Genomic DNA, 21,216 nt, shown 5'->3' on the forward strand with positions numbered 1-21,216 from the left:
GATGACATACCATTTCAGGCGTAATATACAATTGGCGCTTCCACACAGAACACAGCTGGACGGGACGAAAAAAACATGCGTGGGCTTACATCGTCCGACCATACTCGGACAAGCCACTTTTGCTGCCAGGATTTCAAGGCGATGAGAAAATTACTGTAACCCTCTGCGAGTTGGTACAGAACTGATGCAGCACAACTGCGTGGAGAACCGATGCGCACTCACTGGATATGTAGCGTCTCGCAAGTGTCTCTCACGGTATGATTTTCCGTCGTTTGATCTTTCATTCTTAGTATAAACAGGATGCTTGAAATTGTCTGCTGAATGGCATCTCTCGCAGACGGCGCTGTTGCCGTGGCATCGAGTCTTATGGCTCACACGTTCGTCTGACCTGTTGCGGGACGAGATCCTCGGGTGGTGTTTAACGTAACTTCCCTTCCTTTGTCACGGTGCCAGTGCACCTCAGCCCTCAAAAGGCTTACTTGGACTTATACTCGCCTAAATATTACTCAGTCGGTCTGTCTGGACAAGTTGACTCTTGACTCTGTTTGTTAAGTTAAGGTTGTAGCCAGTGTAAAGTTTCACAATCCAACCTTCACTCATACCCCTGCCACACAGCCTTCCTCCGAAAAAGAGATTCACCCTCGGACACAAGACTGAGAGCGATCTCTTTTTTTAAAACAAGGTTTGTCACTCTCTTTCACGACCATAAAAGAGTAGCTGCAAAACCAGTGGGTACAACTAGTTAGCAACTTAACCCCTGGTTAAATTACTAAATATTTATTCTGTTACCTAGGCTTATAAAAGTTTCATTGCTCGTAGAAGACGTAAAGAACACTTTAAAGGCTTTCCTTGTGAACTCTCTCAGCAGGTAGAATGCATTGGGTATATTATATAAAGATGCAGAGCACATCACATCCACGGTCTCAAGAAACGTGGCACTGCACCGGTAACCAAAGAGACCTGGATCCAAAGAGACCAACAGAGGTAACCAAAGAGACCAACAACTACAATTGTTGTAGAACGAACAGACTTTATAGGCCAAAATACGCAATTGTGTCTTGCCTAGTTCTCTTTGTCAAAGCTATTCCCATGCTTTTGGTAGCATGTTTGGAAAAACAAACACTAAATAGGGGTTCTTGGTGCCGTGTGCCTACAAAACAATGCCTTCGCATTAAAAAGTCTTTCTTTAAACTCTGTAAAAGATTGCTTATGTAAGAGAGTTTTGTGCGCTCATGTAACATCGTTTCCACATCGATGGTGCCACCATCTTTTCCAGTGGTATTGCAGGTATTAAGTATATACACTGCGATCACACCGGTATTGAGGGGTAATGTTGCAATTTGGCTGTTATATACTCAGTGACAACTTATCTTGATGTCGGAGCACAGGCTATGGGGGCGGGGCTTCTGTGCATTTGTGTTTTTATTTATTTATTTACAGAATTTCTGCAACGCCCTAGAGGCATTACTGCAGGGGGGGTGTACATGGGAAGTCCAATATAGTTACTAATAATTCTGCAATAGTACACCTGAACATCCTGGAAAATTATAACAACACATAATGTTTACAGCATGCAATAAAAAAATATGGCACGTGGCAAACGGATTCAAGAAGTTATTAGGCTCTGCAAATTGATAGATAAATGCGGGTAAACGTCCCGAAACCATCATATGATTATGAGAGACGCTGTAGTGGAGGGCTCCAGGAATTTCGACCATCTGGGAATCTTTAACGTGCACCGAAACCTGAGCACACGGGCTTACAGCATTCGCCTTCGTCGAAAATGCAGTTGCCGCAGCCGGGATTCGATTCTGGACCTGCGGGTCAGCAGCCGAGTGCCTTAGCCACTAGACCATCACGGCGGGGCATGTTGCTCTACAAGTTAGGCAGTTTTTGGTTGAGGGACAATTCTAGGCACCTAAAACACCACAAGCGAAACAAACAAGCACACGGTCATCTCCTTATATATAATATCAATAAAAAAAGCACACGGTGTGCTTCTTCATTCTTGTGGTGTTTTAAGCATCTAGAATTTTCCCTTCAATCATGTGCCAACTAGACTACCAACAAGTATTTCTAAGTTTTCGGAGGATTTTAATTTTTGTTAGCTCGCATCGTTAAAGCCTGTGGCAGAGCACGCAAGCTTACAGAACGAAGGTGCACACAAAGGGACGACACAGTGTGTCTACCAACCTGGAAAAGTCAAGGAATTTGGACTCTTTTGGAAAAATCATGAAAAAGGCAGGGAAATACTGAAAAACCTGGCCAGGTCATGAAAATTGACAGCAGTTCTGTGCGAATGTCATGAAAATAAGCATTACCATTGATCAAACCTTAAAAAGTCTCTCTCTCAGCTGCAACTACAGTGAGCTGCTAGAAGGCGTGTGAAAAAAAAAGCCACCCGCATCTTCTCACGGGGGGAACCTAAGTAAATGCGTCGCAGAGTGTTGGGGGTATCTCGTGAATGTTGTTTAATTGGGTATATTTTGGGACCCACCGGGTAGCGTGTATCTCGGGTAGGTGTGCGGGTCGAGGCAGGTAACAGTAACCGTAGGTGACGCTCATCGAAGGTACATGCCCACGTACCAACAAGTCCTTACATGATGCGCACACCAAGTACGACTTGAACAGCTCCAGCAGTCTCTCGTTGTCATCTTTGTCGCTGTTAACGTTGTCTTTGACGACGACGCCCTTCAAGTCGACGTTGCCAAACGTGCTCCAAAGAAACCAAAGCGCGTTGGTCTGCTTCGCTTTGTTCGTGATGCTCTCGATTAGCGTAAGGTCACTGTCGAAGTGCAGTCGGTCGCACTCCTTACAGCTGTGTTCGAAGCTGTGGTCTTCGAAGTCGCGTTTGAAACGAGCGGCCGGCTGCGCAAACTGCTTGGCTCGCCCCGCCCCTTTCGCAGCACGCTCGTGTTCACGAGCAGCATCCAGAACCGCCTCTCGTTGACGACGTTTGCACGCCACTTCTCGCTTTCGTACCTCTGGTCTTAAAGCTCGCTGCTCACGTTTCGCCACTGCTTCTCGCGCACAATGTTCGTTATCCGCAGCTCGGCGTTGTCACTTAGAAGTATGGTAGCTTGGGCTAGTTGGTATGGCATGAGGATAGTTATAGCGCGAGAACAAAACGACGACACAGAGACAAGAAGGACACGAAAGACACGAGCGCTAACTTCCAACTGAGTTTATTGCGCAGAGCACGAAAATATATAGAGGAGACAGTGACCATGTGATAAAAACCGTATGGCACAAAGAGCAGAACATGAGTAAGAGAGAAACCAAGACAAAAAACACAAAAACGAAAGCACAGAAAAACGGCAAAGAAAAATCTATAAGAAAATGAAACAGAAAGGTCGAGATAATATAGCTACCAGCGCGCACCGAAACCTTCGAGGAGCCTGAGTTCCTTCTCGGACAGAGCCACGGAGGGCTTGCTAATACAAGGCACCTGTTCGCATGCCATCTGCGCGGCCTCGACAATGACTCAGGTGCGCTCATCTCTGTGCTTGTGCAGCGTCGCTGTGTCCTTGAAAAGGGGCGCACAATTGCATTCAGTGCACTGCTGAGCAAGAAAACCATCTTTCCCGTTTCTAACATTGTTAGCGTGTTCTCTCAGCCGATCGTTGAGACACCCTCCGGTCGTTCTGACATAACAAGCACCGCATGAAAGGGGGGTCCTATTGACAACTTCCCGGGAGCAGGCTGCATACCTGTTTCTATGTTGAACTCTGCATTCCGTTGATGACTGCTGTTTCAGGGGGTTTGTTGACTTGCTGAGGCTGATTAATTTGAACGGTGCCGAGAACAGGACACGAACTCCAACACGTTTTCCGATTATCTTGAGCCTGTGTGATATCTGGTGTTTGTATGGAATCACGGCTATCCTTTCACGCTCTGTATCCGTGTTGCTCGGGTTCTGTCGCTGCCTCTGCTCTGCCTTATTAGTCCGCAGGATAGTCTCACTAATAAGGCAGAGCAGAGGCAGCGACAGAATCCGAGCAACACGGATACAGAGCGTTAAAGGATAGCCGTGATTCCATACAAACACCAGATATCACACAGGCACAAGAAAATCGGAAAACGTGTTGAAGTTCGTGTCCAGTTCTCGGCACCATTAAACTTAATCAGCCTCACCAAATCAACAAACCCTCTGAAAAAGCAGTCATCAACGGAATGCAGAGTTCAACATAGAACCAGGTATGCGGCCTGCTCCCGGGAAGTTGTCAATAGGAGCATGGTGCAGAAGACTGAGGCGCAAAAAACATAACGTGAAGCAGGAAGAGCAGGAGAGAAGACAGAACAGCGCCAACTACCAACTGTTTATTGACCGTCTAGGAAACGTACTAGAAAGTAGACAAAACCGAGCATGCGTGCACAACCAACAAACATCGCACTGCGTCATGAACAAGGCACTAAGTTATCCAAGAAATGCATTTCTGTTGCGTACAACACAATAGATGTATCACTGATACAATCGCGCCCTTTCTTTTTGATGTAATAGGCTTCCAAGAGCTCTCTAGCTGTTTGTTTTTTTGCTCCTACCAAGAATCACCATCCTTTCAAACAATGGCACACATCCGCAGGCTTTACAGTGCGCTGGAAGATGCGCACGCTCACTTTTGCCTAAACTATAGGCGTGCTCCCTCAGTCTGTCATTAATGCAACGCCCCGTTTGACCAATATAGAACTTTCCACAGCCTAGGGGAGTCCCATATACCACGCCTTGTGCACAGCACCTAAAAAGTCTTGTGTGCTGCTTCTGGCAGCCCCTTTGCTCATCGCATGGTACGTGGGCACAATTGAGCAAGTTTGTTGGGAGCTGAAAAAGCAACCGTAACACCATAACGGGAAGCCACCTTCTTGAGGTTATGGCTCACACGGTGTATATACGGGACCACCTCAGGCTTAAGCCGCTCTCTCGCCTTCGGACACTCATTTGCATTCGACACTCTGCCTTTCACCCTCTGCAACAAGGATTCCACCTCGGAACAAACTACGGACTGAGGGTAGCCGGCCTTGGAAAGTCTTTGAAGTTGACGCATAAAACTAGCTTGCATAACATGCTCACACGATCTGCGTAGTGCAAACTCTAAGCAAAGTAGAGCGATTCCGCGCTTCACAGTCTTTGAGTGCGCTGAATCGTAAAGTAACAACTCCTTACTCCGAGGGAGGTTCAAATCCCGGCGGCGGCGGCTGCATTTCCGATGGAGGCGGAAATGTCGTAGGCCCGTGTGCTCAGATTTGGGTGCACGTTAAAGAACCCCAGGTGGTCAAAATTTCCGGAGTCCTCCACTACGGCGTCTCTCATAATCATATGGTGGTTTTGGGACGTTAAACCCCACAAATCAATCAATTACTCCGAGGGAGGTACGCACAGCATACGTGACCAGCCGAAATTGTCAGGTTAAGGTCCAAAAACTGCAAGGAGCTATCTTCCGGAAGTTCATTAGTAAACGTGAGCCCTTTAGCATTTGCTGTAAAAACATCTAAAACCTGCTCAACCATCACAGGAAAAGGAAAAGGGCATCTATTGTCAATAACAACTAAAAATCATCTACATATCTAAATACTTTAGGAACATGTGAATGAGATGAAGTAAAAACACTTTGTTGTGCGTGGTCAAAGGATGATAAAAAGACGTCACATATAATCGGTGCTACCCGGGACCCAATGCAAATGGCCTTCCTCTGTAAAAACATGCCATGTTCAAAAGAAACGAAAGTGTGGTTGAGATAAGCTTCTGAGAGGGTAACAAAATTAGCAGACGACATCTCCGTTTTAGACACAAAGGTGGCTTCGCGACTATCTTCTATACACTGCTTAACTGCCCGAAGTAGCTCCGGATGCGAAACCGAGTAAAAAAGGTCACTTACATCTACGGAAAAATGTTGCCTATTTGATGGTTTCCTCAGAAAAACCCAAATACTTCATCAGAAGTTTTTTGTCAAGAAAGGGTCATGAACTTCAAGAAGCTTTAGGGCTTTGAGAAAAAACTTTCTAACCTGATATTGCCAAGTTCCACGCTCACTAATGATGGTGCGGAAAGGGACGTCGGCTTTATGCGTCTTAGCACTGAAGAAAGCAGTAAGGGAATCCTTCTTGCTTCTGCTTATCTGTTTAGCCTAATATTCGCACCCAATTTCTTCACACAAAGAGACAACATTTCTCTAGACTTTAGATAGCCTCACTTTTACAGGCTTGAAGTTCTTGTTGCTGGCTTCTCTAGCTTTTTCATTATAGAAGTTTCTGGATAAGGCCACAAACCCACCTTCCTTATCTGAAAGCATCAGACAGAGTTCATTGTCTTTAAAATATGTCACTACACGTTGCAACACACACACTTGTCGCCTAGAATCTGCTTTCAGGGCAGCCTTGTGTATAGGACCCCCATTTCATGCAGTGCTTGTTATGTCAGAACGACCGGAAGGTGTCTGAACGATCGGCTGAGAGAACACACTAACAATGATGGAAACGGAAAAGATGGTTTTCTTGCTCAGCACTGCACTGAGTGAATTTGTGCACCCTTTTTCAAGGACACAGTGACGCTGTACAAGCACAGAGATGAGCGCACCCGAGTCATTGTCGAGGCTGCGCAGATGGCACGCGAACAGGTGCCTTGTATTAGCAAGCCCTCCGTGGCTCTGTCCGAGAAGGAACTCAGGTTCCTCGAAGGTTTCAGTGCGCGCAAGTAGTTATCTTATCTTTACTTTTCTGTTTAGTTTGCTTACAAATTTTTTTTGCCGTTTTCCTGTGCTTTTGTTTTTGTCATTGTTTTTCTCTTACTCATGATCTGCTCTTTGTACCATATGGGTTTTATCACATCGTTACTGTCTCCTCTATTTATTTTCGTGCTCTGCGCAATAAACTCAGTTGGAAGTAGGAGCTCGTGTCTTTCGTGTCCTTCTTGTCTCTGTGTCATGGTTTTGTTCTCGCGCTATAACTATCGTCATCGGCATTGTCGTTTCGCAGCTGATTCTCATGCATGAAGTTTGGAATCCGCAGCTCTGCATTGCCGTTTTGTAGCTGCTTCTTGTTCCCCGAATAAAGCATCTGCAGCTCGCTTCAAACACTTACGTTCAGCCTCATATGCTCGTCTCTTCGTAGCCTTGTCTTCTGCGTTGCTTGCTATTGTTGACGCTGAAGATGGTGAGGGTGGGTAACGTTGCTTTGAATGAGTGGTGGGACGATGATGGTGGGTTGTGCCCCAGTACTGGTTGAAGGTATTGTTGCTTCCATCGCATCTACTCGAGTCAAGTAAAGCGTGAAGTCAAGCGAAAGAGGGGGATGAAAGGGGAGAGAGGGAGTTGGAAGGGAGATGAGCGGAGCTTGTGCAGTGGGGATGTAAACGCCGACGATGAGTGACATGGTGCGACTAAGAAATGCTCCGCATTAAAAAAAAGACAGTGCATAATTCTTCCTTCTGAGTGTAAACTCGAAAGGATACACTGACCCGTAGATCACAAAGTTTACTGGCGTTTCAGTATCCGACATGGGAGGAAACCTTGTTTACATTAAAAGCCATAAGAAATGCACCGCGCACTTAAATACGCCTACATACGCGACGAAAGCAGGGATAGTACACTGTCAGCATCTCATCACTCCTGACCAGCGTATGTACAGTCGTCTGTATCTGGATTCGAGGTGCAGGTATGATGTAAGCTTTTTTTTAAATGCGGAGAGCATATTATAGTCGAACCTACTTGTAAAGCCGGCAACAGCAGCGTGTCTACACTCTTACTGCGCATGCTCGCGTCTCGTGTCAACTGTCGCTCTCCCCACTCTCTCTTCTCGCATGGCCGTCGCAGGCAGCGTCTGCTAGTCAAAATTGACTGCTCGCCAGCACAACCGCTGACTGACCACTCTGTATATGTAGGCACTGAATTGGGAATTAGGAATTCAGTCAAGGACGTCTTTACTTGGCTTTCACTTGACTTGATGCTTTGCTTGACTTCAGTAGATGCGATCGAAGCACCAGTACCTTCAACCAGTAGTGGGGCACAACCAAACAGTGTCCCAGCACTCATTGAAGACAACGCTTCTCTTTGATTCAATAATTATGAATAATAAAGACGAAATGACAATTAAGCATTCCCAAACTTTACCTAATTACGCAGCAATCACTCGATACCCCCACAATTCCGTGACGCATTTACTCGAGTTTCTTCTTCCCTTCCTCTCGTGAGAAGATGCAAGTTTTTCTTTGTCCAGAACACACAAGTTTTACCAATTTATTTGGTGGTGTGTAGATTACACGTGTTCAGAAAGGGCAGTCGAGGCCACACGTCGTTTCGTGGCGTCATATGTGCATTGTTTAACTTTTTTCTTGTAATCACCAGCTTCACCAATGTACTGGCTGTCACAATTGTGGCCCCCTAGTGCATAAACAAGACTAAGAAAATTTCTGCTCGGCAACTTGTCCTTCACATTAGATAAACTTTAGGTTCCATGTTACATCTACTCTTTTGATATCTGCTGCCTCTACATATCACACATCATATCCGACTTTTGAACCACAACTGTACTTATGTCTGTCTACGCCACGATTTCTGTTCGGCTTGAAGGCTGCCTGGATTGTCTAGGCTAGAACTGCTATCAGAAGAAGGTTGCCAAGCTACCCATGTCTTATAATAATAATAATAATAATAATAATAATAATAATAATAATAATAATAATAATAATAATAATAATAATAATAATAATAATAATAATAATAATAATAATAATAATAATAATAATAATAACAATAATGATAATAATAACAATAATAGAAATAATAATAATAAAAAAGTGACGCCATATCCACGAAGTGAATGATGATGAGTGGGCGAAGCTCCGGAGGTAAACCTGGTAAACCATGAATCCTCTGTACATTTTGCCCACTCGATTTTATTACATCGCTCCCCCTAGCGTACGTCGCCGCACTAAATCGAACGATTGCCTTCAACCAATGACACGCGCCATATGTGACATCATTCCTATTTTATAAGATCTCGCGTCTTTCATCAACTACAAGTACCGCTTTCTGGTTTATAACATCTTGCATCTTTTCATCATCAGCTACAAGTACCACCCTCTAGTAAACACTTTAAGAACTAAACGAGAGGTGGCCACATGGATGGATGGATGCTATGAGCGTCCCCTTTATAACGGGGTGGTGACAAGTATGCCACCAGGCTCGACAAAAAAAAAATCTTTTTTCCCTTTTTTTTATGTTGGCCTAATGCCTCTACTTCGATAAATTCTATCTTAATGGAAAAAAGGTAAATTTTCAGCTTAAGTTCTCTGCCATTTACGGCACACTGTCCATATTTTATTTTTCCAATATTTATTTTTGTCCTTTCTCTCTAATTTTCTGCCACCAATACTCTAACCGTCTCTTACTTATTTCAATCGCTGGTGTGTTCAGCTTTCCATTGTTGTCCCTAAAACCCAAGGCTTCCTGTAGGTTCGTGCCCAAACGTACACCTGGGTGGATATCTCCACATTCAATCAGAACATGTTCCGCCGTTTCCTTATCTTTCCCGCAGCATGTGCATTGTTCTTCTTCTTTACTGAATCTTGCTTTATAACTACGCGTTCTAAGGCAACCCGATCTCGCTTCAAACAGTAAAGCGCTTCCCCTTGAATTATCGTAAAATGCCTCCCTCCTTATTTCATTTTTGCCCTTTCGGTAGTTACTCAAAGCCGGTTTTTTCTCCATAGCTGCCATCCAGTAAATCCTCTCCGCCTCCCTGACTTTTCCCTTAACGCTCTTTGTTGACATATGGCTCACAATACCAGCCGTATATTTACTAGTGAGTCTTCTAGTTCTTTTTCTCCACTGTGTGTCCACGCTCTTCCTATACAAATAACGGAACACCTTCTCTGCCCATCTACTCTCCTTCATATTTCTTAGCCTTTCTTCGAACCTTATTTTGCTCTGCGCTTCCCTCGCCTCAAAACCTGCCCACCCCATATCGCCCTTTACAGCCTCGTTTGTCGTCTTCCCGTGAGCACCCAACGCGAGGCGTCCCACAGTCCTTTGATTTACATCCATTCCCGATTGCACCTCTGCCCTCATGCACACCACTGAGTTCCCAAAAGTAAGCCCTGGAACCATTACACCCTTCCACAGACCTCGAAGCACCTCATACCTATTGTATCCCCACAACGCTCTGTGCTTCATTATTGCCGCATTCCTCTTTCCTTTTGCTGCCGAGGCTTTTTCCTGTACCTCCATGTATCTATCACTCTCATTTACCCATACTCCAAGGTACTTGTATTCACTTACCCTCGGTATTTCTTGGCCTTGTATGGACACCGTCTGATCACAGGGATCATTGAATACCATCAAACCACACTTCGTTACACTGAATCCTAGTCCAAGAGCTTCACCTTCCCTTCCGCATATATTCGCCAGCTGCTGTATATCATCTCGACTGTCCGCAAATAAGACGATATCGTCCGCATAAAATAAACCTGGAAGCTTCTGCTCAATCATCATGCCGCCCTGTTTGTGTGACAGATTAAAACCAATGTTGACAGATTAAAACCACATACAGGAGACGGTACCGCCATCTAGTGAACACTGCAAGAACTAAACTAGAGGTGGCTACATACAGGGGATGGTACCGCCATCTAGTGAACACTGCAAGAACTAAACTAGAGGTGGCTACATACAGGGGACGCACAGCCCACGCCCTAAGGAGCTTCGCCCCTAATAATAATTCATTACTGTCGTTATGAGAGAGATAGGTTTATTTACACAAAGGCAGAGAGGTTAGCCTGAGCCATAGCTTGCTCTAGCCTGCTACTCTACACTGGGGGAGGGGAAAGAGGAAAAGAGAATAATGGATGATGATGGTGAGATAGAGAGGTGAGTATGTAGTATTCTTTCTAGCTGAGACAAACTTTATAGCCGTGCATATAGTCCAGTTGCTTCCAAAAACGTTATAACCGCTCTTATAATCACAATTGCACTGTTGGTGTCTGGCCAAGGGCCCAGCACGGTCTCATCAGTTAATGACCCACTGCGATATCATTCAGTAGAATAAATCAGTGTTTATCGTTCACGTGCGTATGCTGGGCAGACACAAAATATGTGCTCAAGTGTTTCTAGCACATCACAGTGTTCACAATTAACACCGGTGTCACTGCGATCGATGATATGTGCGTAACGTCAGGTGTACGCCACACCAAGACGAATGCGGTGGATCATACTTGTGAGTTGCGTTTCAATTTAGGGGGCATGCGGATCCTCATTTCCGGGTCCCATTTGTGAAGTCGCCGGTGTCGCTGTTCCGCTTTGGTCCAGTGCTGAAGTGTGTAGCTGCGCATCACGCAGCGAAGCAGGGTATTCGTGTCAGCTCGTAAGAACGCAATGCGTACTTCAGGGGCACTGCTTAAGGCATTTTTAGCTTCAGCGTCTGCCTCTTCGTTTCCCATCACGCCAAAATGCGCGGAAATCCACTGGAAAGTGATAATATGGCCATTTCTTGAAGAAACCTGAATAAGTTATGCGATTTCCATTACCAAGCTGTAATACGAACCTTGCTTCATAATGCAAATAATGGTTTGCAAAGCGGGTTCGGCATCGCAGAAAATCATCTAGGCACAAGGTCGCTCTCCGAAAATAAATCTTATTGCCTCCCGGATAGCAACAAGCTCTGCGGCAGTTGATGTGGTTTTATGGTTCACTTTGAATGATCGAGCGATATCCATGTATGGGATGACAAAGGCATTGGTGGAGGTGTTTTGAGTGCTGGACCCGTCGGTGTACATGTGCAGAGAATCACCGTACGTTGTATAAATGTGATATAGGGTCAGTGTTCTGAGGCCAACAGAAGAAACGAGCGACCTCTTCGTAATTTCAGGTATTGTAAAACAAACAGGTGGTTTAGGCAGGACCCATGGAGGCACTGCAGAGACATTTGGCGGGGAAAACCTTGATGGTACAATATTCTCATTTAGTATTGGTGATGCAACAGCAAAAGTCTTCAGCTACACACTTATTGCTCGTGTTTCAAGAATAACACTTGGGTAACTTCAGCTAAATTTTTCATTTTGGTTTTCCGAGATTGTGTAAATAAATCTGCAATTATTTTTCAGCATCACGTCTACAGCAGAGTACTAAAATCAAGCTAACGTGCCGACATTTTTGATTCTTCTGTGAAATCAAGGAAGCTGTTGCACCTTGACAGATTCATTCTTGCAACCACATATCCAAACATCGGCAGTTGAGCACTGTAAAGGCCGATTTTTCCGGCTAGACCTGGCCCGAAAAATCCATGCGCAGGCCCGCCCAAACCCAGCCCTTGGTTTTAAATACGGCCCGTACCCGGCCTGGGTACTGGCCTGGGGTTTTTAAGTATCGCCCGTACCCGGCCCAAGGCCGAAAAATTTGGGCCCGGCACGTTTTTGCCAAATATACCTTCAGCATAAACGAAGCACTATCCAATGTTCAATTATTGAGTAAATACCTGGAGCACACAAGAAACTTCTAAAAAGTGCTTTGAGAATTTCTTCCGGGGCCACAACTTTACCCGTTTCTGTGTATATTTCCGGTTAATTACACCTATAACACTTCTGGGAAACAATTTTAGAACAAGGACAATTGAAATTGGAGTCGTAGCTGGCTTTTTTATCTACACAGTGCTAACCGTGCCACGTTATTTCTGCAACTTAGAAGTGTGGAAGTTTGGGCTAGTTGGTATGACATGACGATAGGTTATAGCGCGAGAACAGAACGACGACAGAGAGACAAGAAGGACACGAACGCTCGTGTCCTTTTTGTCTCTGCCGTCGTTCTGTTCTCGCGCTATAACTATCGTTATTTTCGTTTCAAAGAAAGACTGCAAAGTATAATACCCTCATAAAGTGAAAAAAGGGCCATACATTTATACTCTGACTCTATTTAAAGTGCATATGAGCTGTGGCTATTGAGTTATTGTAACGAGTCATCTGTAAATTCCGTCGCATGAAACAGAATGCAAAAAAAAAAATACTGCCTGTATCTTCCCAGGGGGAAAACACAAGTAAATGCATCGCAGAGTGGCAGAGGGGGAAGGGGTATCATGTTAATGTTGCATAATTGGGTATGGTTTGGGAATGCCTAATTGTTCATCATCACCATCCTGACTTATCCCACTGCTGGGCTAAGGTTTCTCCCTTGATCCGCTAATCAACCCGGTCTTGTGCTTTCTGCTGTCACGTAATACCTGCGAACATTTTACTAACTTTCTGTCTCCCCTTCATGCATTTGCCTTCTCTGGAAATCTAGTCAGTTACCCTTAATGACCAGCGGTTATCCTGCTAACGTGCTACATGCCCGGCCCGTGTTCAGTTGTCATTCTTATTTCGTCTTCATTATTCATCTTTATAGAATAAAGGAGAGTTGTTGCCTTCAACGTCAAGCGAAAGCCAAGATGCACTTGAATGAAATCCGAACACGTGATTCAGAGGGCGAGCAGTCGTTTTTTTTACTAGCAGACGCTGCCTGCATCGGCCTTGCGAGGCGAGACAGGGTGAGGGGAGTGACAGTTTTGTGAGTGTCTTCTTAGGCCGGCACGTGACGCGAGCCGCAGCCATCGCCGAAGAGAGACATCGTGCGATTAAGAAATGCTCTACATTGAAAACGCACTTTAGCTGCTTCTGGCAGGAAAACACCTGGCTGGGTAGGGGGGTTAAATTATACCTATATAGGTTGAAAAAAAAAACCTATGTGGGGTAATTTGACGGATACAAGAATAGACTTGTTGGTGGTGATACATTATAAAAACGTGTGGCGTACAAAAAAGACAATAAGAAAGATGACAGGACGATGCACTGTCCAGTACATTGTCATGTTGTCGTTTTTAGTCCACATTTTTGTCATGCCCCACACGTTTTTCACAATGCAAGGTTTAAACATTTTTTTACTTGTTTCGCGAGTGGAAAATTGCTTTTTAGCTGATTTTTCATCACCTCTAGAAACGAATCTGTACCCAATCGCTTTATGTCTCTCATCTTGAATTTTAAATGTACTGTCTTGGGAAGTGAAAGTGATGCCTTTTTATTTATTAGATGGCACCACCCTTTTGGGTATTTATTGCTCTGTCTGTTTTTGCAGCCTCTCTATGTAAAGCATTCACAATGCTTATGTTATGCAAGGCCCTCGAGAAACGTGTCCGAAGAACGACCAGCGGAAACTGCACTCAATCAGTGCTGTGACCTTCAGAGCAAAGTTCACCTTTGCTGAAGATCCAAGTGTGCGAAACTGAAGCAGCAGACAGCTCCAAGGCATGTGGAAGTCGCATTTAGAGGAGCTACAAAGAACGAAAGAAGAAGAAATGAATAAACGGTGTATCGCCAGTATTTATGGACTTTGATTACAACCATTTAAAACTTGGTGAATCGGTGGCACAGCAGAAAGCCGATGAATGCTTGTCAAACTGTGGAAATACAAAAAGAAGCATATGTTCTTACCATACGCATGATCGCTACTTCTTTCCTTTGCCCCCCCCCCCCACCCAAAAAAAAGCACGTGGTACAGCTAAGCATACTTAGGAACTGACAACTTGGGACGTAGCAGATCTTCAGCATAAAAATTTTCTTGCTTAAGGGGAGATGCGGGTTGAGAAACGGGAGTTTTTTTTTTCAAAATTACCGATTTTTTATTTTCTTCTGTTTTGATAAGATTAGTACCTCTACTGTTATGAAAAAAATATTACAGGTCGAGACTTAACTGGAAATGCTTTAAAATTGCATCTAAAGAGCACAAGGTGCCTGTTAAAAGGTCGAAAGTGTACAGTCTTCGAACACCTTGCTGCCAATAATGCGCCACCGCTAGACATTGCTGATCGCATGAGTTGAACAGTCGAGCCTCACTCTTCAAATAAGAACAGTTTCTCTCGCTGTTTCATTGCAAGAAATATTAAAAAGAATCACTCTTCTGCGCGTTTTTCGAGTGCCGCGACTGGTTTATCACATGATACGAATCGGGGACCGCCATTGGCCGCTGCGCGCCTGTATGTGCTGTGAAACCTATTTGCGGGGTCCATGTCTTGTCGAGCAGTGCAGCTGAACAATGCTTTTCTCGTGTAATTATCTCCGTTATGAATGAAAAAGACATTGTTCGCAAGTGAAAGCCGTTGTGTGACGCGCCCTGTAGGAATAGGTATATACGAGCAGCTGGTCCGATTTGCGGCAGTTGTTGGCTTGCAAAAAGCAATGCATCAAAAGTCATTCACACTGGTCAGCCGGAAAGTTCGTGATGCGGCAATGGATGACGTCAGCGCCAATCTTGAGTGGTCGAAAGAGCTCGCGGTGAGAAAACTTAGCAGGGACGACATTCCCATTACGTACAATGGTATGTGGCACAAGCATGGCTGCAAAATGGCATGACACTGAACGTAGTTTAGATTTCGCAGTCCTGTCGAACTTCTTCCTAGCTTGCACTTGGCACAAGGCTCTGCCAGATGGAGCAGAAGTTTGGCAAGCGTTTCATGGCCCTGTCTGTGAGCGAAATGTCTGTGAGGAGTCGGCTCGAAAAAGCCGAGAGACAGGTGCTGGCGTATTTTAGTCGCAGTGGCCACTGCAAGAAATATTGTTTTTTTTTCGGTGTGCAAATTTCATCTGATTTAATGATATCTTTCATAAATAAAAACTCAGTTTTAACTTTATAACTCGTTCTTCTCAAAACACAAATTTTGCCATTTTTTCCAAGGTGCCCCTCCTTTTTCGTGCACTTCTAGTGCTCGGATCTGCGTGAACTTTTGCCCAAATTTTCGCCAAAGTATGACAAATGCAATTATCTAGTTTAAATTTCAATATATTATTCTATAATAAAAAATGTATGTATACTTATACTAGGGTAAATGAAACATAGACTTTTTACGTCTATTATTTCTTACGCGTATTGCATATTTTGTATGTGCTTCCTAATTAGTTATTGGCACTCTACACTTTATTTGAAGAATTATGAGCTATGAATGGTAAAAAATTAGAGAAATTTAGGGATAAAAAGAGGTGGGAAAAGGGTTAAAGTTTTCCCTTTTTTATGTTGCAGAGCTGAAAGTGTGTAACTTACAAGAAAACTAATTATATATTTGAAATCAGCATAAAAAGTTCCATAAACAGCTCAGGTTTCATTGATCTAAGGTGAATAAAAAAAGTGTCTTCGAGTAGCATCTCCCCTTAAAACAAGTCACTCTAATTTAACTTTGCTCAATGAATTTTCTATGTATGCCCCTCGAAATAAGCGCAAGCACGAAATTTCAATTTGACTGCATCACCGAAGTGCCTAAACATGAATAGTTTATTTAAATTATACTCTCAATGCCAAACATTGTACAGAGGAGAGTGGTTAATACATCTATGTTATAGAATGTTATGCAAGACCACTTGAAAAGATTAATGGTCTGACTTGTTGCCAACTTAGTGAAGAAGGTGGTTCTATTGTTGAGGTGTAAACTCACAAAGGCTTATGGGATGCACGCGGTCCGCACTGGCTTCCGGTTTAATGGCTCTCCGTCCCTCTGCTGCGTCCTTCCTTGGGTATCGGTGTGCTCTTTTTCTTCATAGCAACCCAACATGTATGCTGTGAATTTCTAGAGCACGTTAGCATAGCCGTACCTACGACTGACCACGAAAAGAAAGCATGTGCTGTCGTGAAATATTTTCAAGTGGCAAACAACAGACTGTACATGCTATCACGATTCTGCGTTTCTTCGGAATAATAAGTGGCGTGGACTTGGCTGTCGCGTCTTTCAACTATTTTACACTTGTATATTAATGCAGGGTATCCACTAACGTGCTTATTTTTACGTGTTTTCATCTTTGGGGGTGCTCAGTTGCTTTTGCATTCGTAGATGCACCGCAGCTCGTATCAATGTTCATTGTGTTAAAGGGGTATCCTTTAGTACTGAAACTACGCGTTCAACTGCAATGGCTTGGTAAACTGTTAAATCGTTCGTTCGTGATGACCTCGACTATAATACAGCACTGACAAAGCTTTAAAAAGCTGAATATGTCGGCGGCAACTTTTTTTTAGCACAGTCAAGCTTGTTTAGCATTTACGTGTTGCATCATGTCAGTAAACAAGCTGGCCAAGAGACACTCACCTCATAGTCAGGCGCCGTGCTTGTTATGCGTAGTGACCTGTTCTGGTCGATGTTCACTAGTTGAGATATGAATAAACTGACTACTAAAAGAAATACTTGGAAAAACACTTGAAATTACCAGCAACATAATACATAGCTGTTCTATAAGTAGAATAGTATTTTGTTGTCTACATAACGTTACTGACATCATTTTCTCCTACTGGAGCGAGGTCGTCACCGTCAGAACCACTGACTGATTGCATACACATCGCTGCAGTTGATGTCATTTACAAATACCGTGTTCATGGATTCCGCAGCGTCGCCGCTGGCTTGATGTTGTGCGGCTGCTGTGTCGCGCATTTTGCGGTATCAGGGTCAGAGTTGGCTGCATGTTACGTGGTGGCCGTGCGTTTTAGCGTAAACGCCATATGCTTGTAGTAGGTGCGTATATAGTGATTGTGATTGTGCTGATGAAAAACTACACATTCAAATGCCTTGCGTGCTTCCGTCTTGATGCTTCAGTTCTTTTGTCATGCCAAAATGTCGATGGCACGTAGTCAACCTATTGTGAATTTTTGCTGGGAGCACCTTTACGTAAACACCAAATATGTCAGACAAACGAAACCGTCCACGCAGTATTTGGGACAAATATCACCCACCTGACGTTAGGCATCCAAAGGCTATACCACTCACCATGGCTGTCCTGATTACCACAAAACCCACTTCCATATTTTATCTTCATTCCGAGGGAATCTAAACAGCTTTTCTCTTTGGTGCTCGAACTTGAGGAACCGACAGCTGCACAACCAACCACGAACGCGTGAAAAATTAGCTTGCAACCCAATTGCAAGAAAAGAAGTGTCTACAGCTCCAAAAACGCGGCCAGCGAAACAGGGTGCCACAAATATCTTGAACAGGAAGCCGGTGCAGAGGGCGCCTCCCATGAGCCTTTGCAGGTTTAAACCTCACTTATTCAGATGCTCTCTTCGGCATGAATGAATTGAAGAAAAGCTGCGTGTGGCAACTTGGCACTTTGGGTTTGATGTTACCATCTATTCACATTCAGGTGTAGCAAGTAGTGTGACACCTCGACTTGCACATTTTTTTATGTTTACGCTCCTTTTTCTTAAGAACTTCTTGGTCATCGACCTCCATTATTCTTTGACACAATTACTAGCAACTATCCTAGCGTGTCATGCTATTGTACATCTTGTAGAACTGTCAGAATGGGTGCAGACTTGCAGTTATGCTTTCACTAAAATGCATATCGCCCCGCCGCGGTGGTCTAGTGGCTAAGGTACTCGGCTGCTGACCCACAGGTCGCGGGTTCAAATCCCGGCTGCGGCGGCTGCATTTCCGATGGAGGCGGAAATGTCGTAGGCCCGTGTGCTCAGATTTGGGTGCATGGTAAAGAACCCCAGCTGGTCGAAATTCCCGGAGCCCTCCACTACGGCGTCTCTCATAATCATATGGTGGTTTTGGGACGTTAAACCCCACAAATCAATCAATTAAAATGCATATCGTAACCAAAAGGTGCATGCCAGTAAAGTGGATAAAGAGCACCATTCCTTTTCTGGAAACCAGCAGCAGATCAGAACAATCTATGCAGTAATAAAGAAAGAAGGGTATTTTAAGAACTTGTTTTTTTGTTAGATACAATATTATTGAGCACAGGAAGTAATGGCAAGGAAAGTGTAGATGTTATCTGTAGCAATTATAGGTCGCAGCAAGTTGTCTTTCTACCCACTTCACACTTGTATAATAATTCCAACAAATAATATGCCCTTGGATGTTATTTGGAATTAGCGTCTGTTCTGATTAATTCGAGCAGTATTGTATTGTTAAATCAACCTAGGTTATACCCACTATGGCAACATTAAACCACTTCCGAAGACGGCAAAAACATTTTCTTGCAATGATATTGAAAGAGGTCGAATGATTGCCCACAATCGATTGAATGATTGCCCACTAAAATGATTGCCCACAATTTTGGGGACAATGAAACTGATTGGTTTCCGCATATTGTCATTGTAAATAAACAAGCATGCCACCGTATTTTTCACCTGTTTAGTTGCGCATGCGTGCGCGCTAATTTATGAACCTGCAAGATAAAGAAAATTCAATGTGCGTCTGTTATTTGAACCACCGCGTTCATGTCTGCTCGAGATGCTGCATCTGCTGTCCGTGAAGTTTCAACAGTACATCTGTGCTAAGAGTGGCGAAAACAGAAGCTCGATTGCTAATGGGTTATTGTACTGGCATCAGCCAGTACAGTAACGACAGCAGTCGAAGGGAGGCCACAGTGGCGAAAGTCTTATGGCTTCGTGTGGTGCAGAAAACTAGGCAGTTCATGCATGCAACTTCATTTTAAGACAGCAAAGAGACTTAAGAAGCTGGCCAACACGGGCGCTGTCTTTCATGTTTTTAGTCTTTGCGCTATTCCAAAATGAACCCAATCCAACTACCCAACTCTCGCTTTAGCTGCAGTTTATGCAACCACAGGCCACTCTTCTTTCTGTGCCAAAAATGAAAACAAAAAAGCAAAGGCAATGGGTGATCCCGCACACGAACGCATGCGATATCGTTTTAAAAATGCAGTCAGAAATTTGCGGTAGTTTGCAGGAACCGATCGAGATGTGGGGACATGCGTTGAAGAACAAAAAAGGTACGTCGTCTTGCTCTCTAAAGTCCGCGTTTGTGCAGCTCACATTCTTCAGCATTGAAGACGCAGGCCTTGGTTGCTAATGCAACGTGAAGGCAGCGAAGCATCATTCATAAAACTCAAGGACTGGGGTAGCCGTGAAAGCAATAGATATTCGCCGTAACACGTTGACCGCGCAAGTTCGTGCATGATGCAGTGGCGTTTTGCTCACCTTCAGATGACCAGCAGGCGAAGTGTCGCACATTAAATATTGACGCTCGATGTTCCGGATGGTGCTAAATGAAATCGCCATGTGTTTATCCACATAGATCTCACAGTGTCACGTAGAACAGCGCTGAATCTTGGTCTTTGAACGCACACCTTGCTATAGAGTCTTGCAGCTAAAAAGGTAAACAAGAAGTCGCCTTCACACTGTTGTGTCGGCGGACGGCGTCCGAACGACGGCAAGAGGACTAACAACTGGACGCGGAACTCGGCGTGCGCCAGCAATCGGCCCACCGAAACGAGCGAGTCAAACGTACTCCGCGGAAGCCCACACCGACTCGGCTGACCACCAGCCGTTCATTAAAACCACACCACGAAGCGACGCATACACACGTAATTGGCTGCTGAAAATGACGTGACACAACAACACGACAAACAGTGCGCATCTTTCTCAACGATGGCGCCACTACACCCACAGCCTCCCCCCCGTCGAGGAAAACAGTCATTACAGTCCCGTGAGCGTCCACACATCCAACTAAATTCACACCAACGGCGAGATGAATGATCTGTCGCACATCCATGAGTGGCAACACAATACACAAGATCATTCCCCGATCATGCAAGACAACACATACTACAACGCCACAGTCAATCTCCATGATGTCCGCACTTAAGTCACGAAGTCTTTAAACCACTCTGGGCGCTTTGTCTCACGGCGTGGACGCGAAGAGGCTGCAGGAAAACTTAGTGAATTGCGACGATTTTTGGTCGACTTTGAAAACCCAGTCGCCCCTTATTTTTTCCCCTCCCCGGGATTTATATGATTTTGAACAGCTATCGAGGGTTGCCCAACAGGGTCCTCTTGACATCCCAACGTTCCCTGAGGAACCACTGATTCAGACCTTTCATTAACCGAAAGCTCTGACAATTGGGAGTCTGTCTGAAGATTTGGGGGGGGGGGGGCGGAGCCAACTAGAGCAGGTTAACTAGGGGGCTATTACAACTGTCTATGTTAGAATAAAAAAATATTAATTCTTCAGGTGGCGTAGGACGAGCCACCTTCTCGAAGGAACCCTCAGGAATTACTGTCAGTTTGGAAGCCCTCCACTTTTTCCATCACTTAGCACAAAATTGAAAGGCGCAACCTGAGCCTGCACCCTATGAGGCTTGCTATACTTACAATTTCCTTTCCTATGGAGCCTTATTTTAACCAAGTCTCCCACCTTTATGCGGCTTTTCTGCGCACCTTTCCTTTTATCAAAATATTCTTTACTCTTTCGCTGTTTTGCAGA

This window comes from Rhipicephalus microplus, chromosome 1 (assembly GCF_043290135.1).
Source record: "Rhipicephalus microplus isolate Deutch F79 chromosome 1, USDA_Rmic, whole genome shotgun sequence".
Taxonomy (NCBI): Eukaryota; Metazoa; Arthropoda; class Arachnida; order Ixodida; family Ixodidae; genus Rhipicephalus; species Rhipicephalus microplus.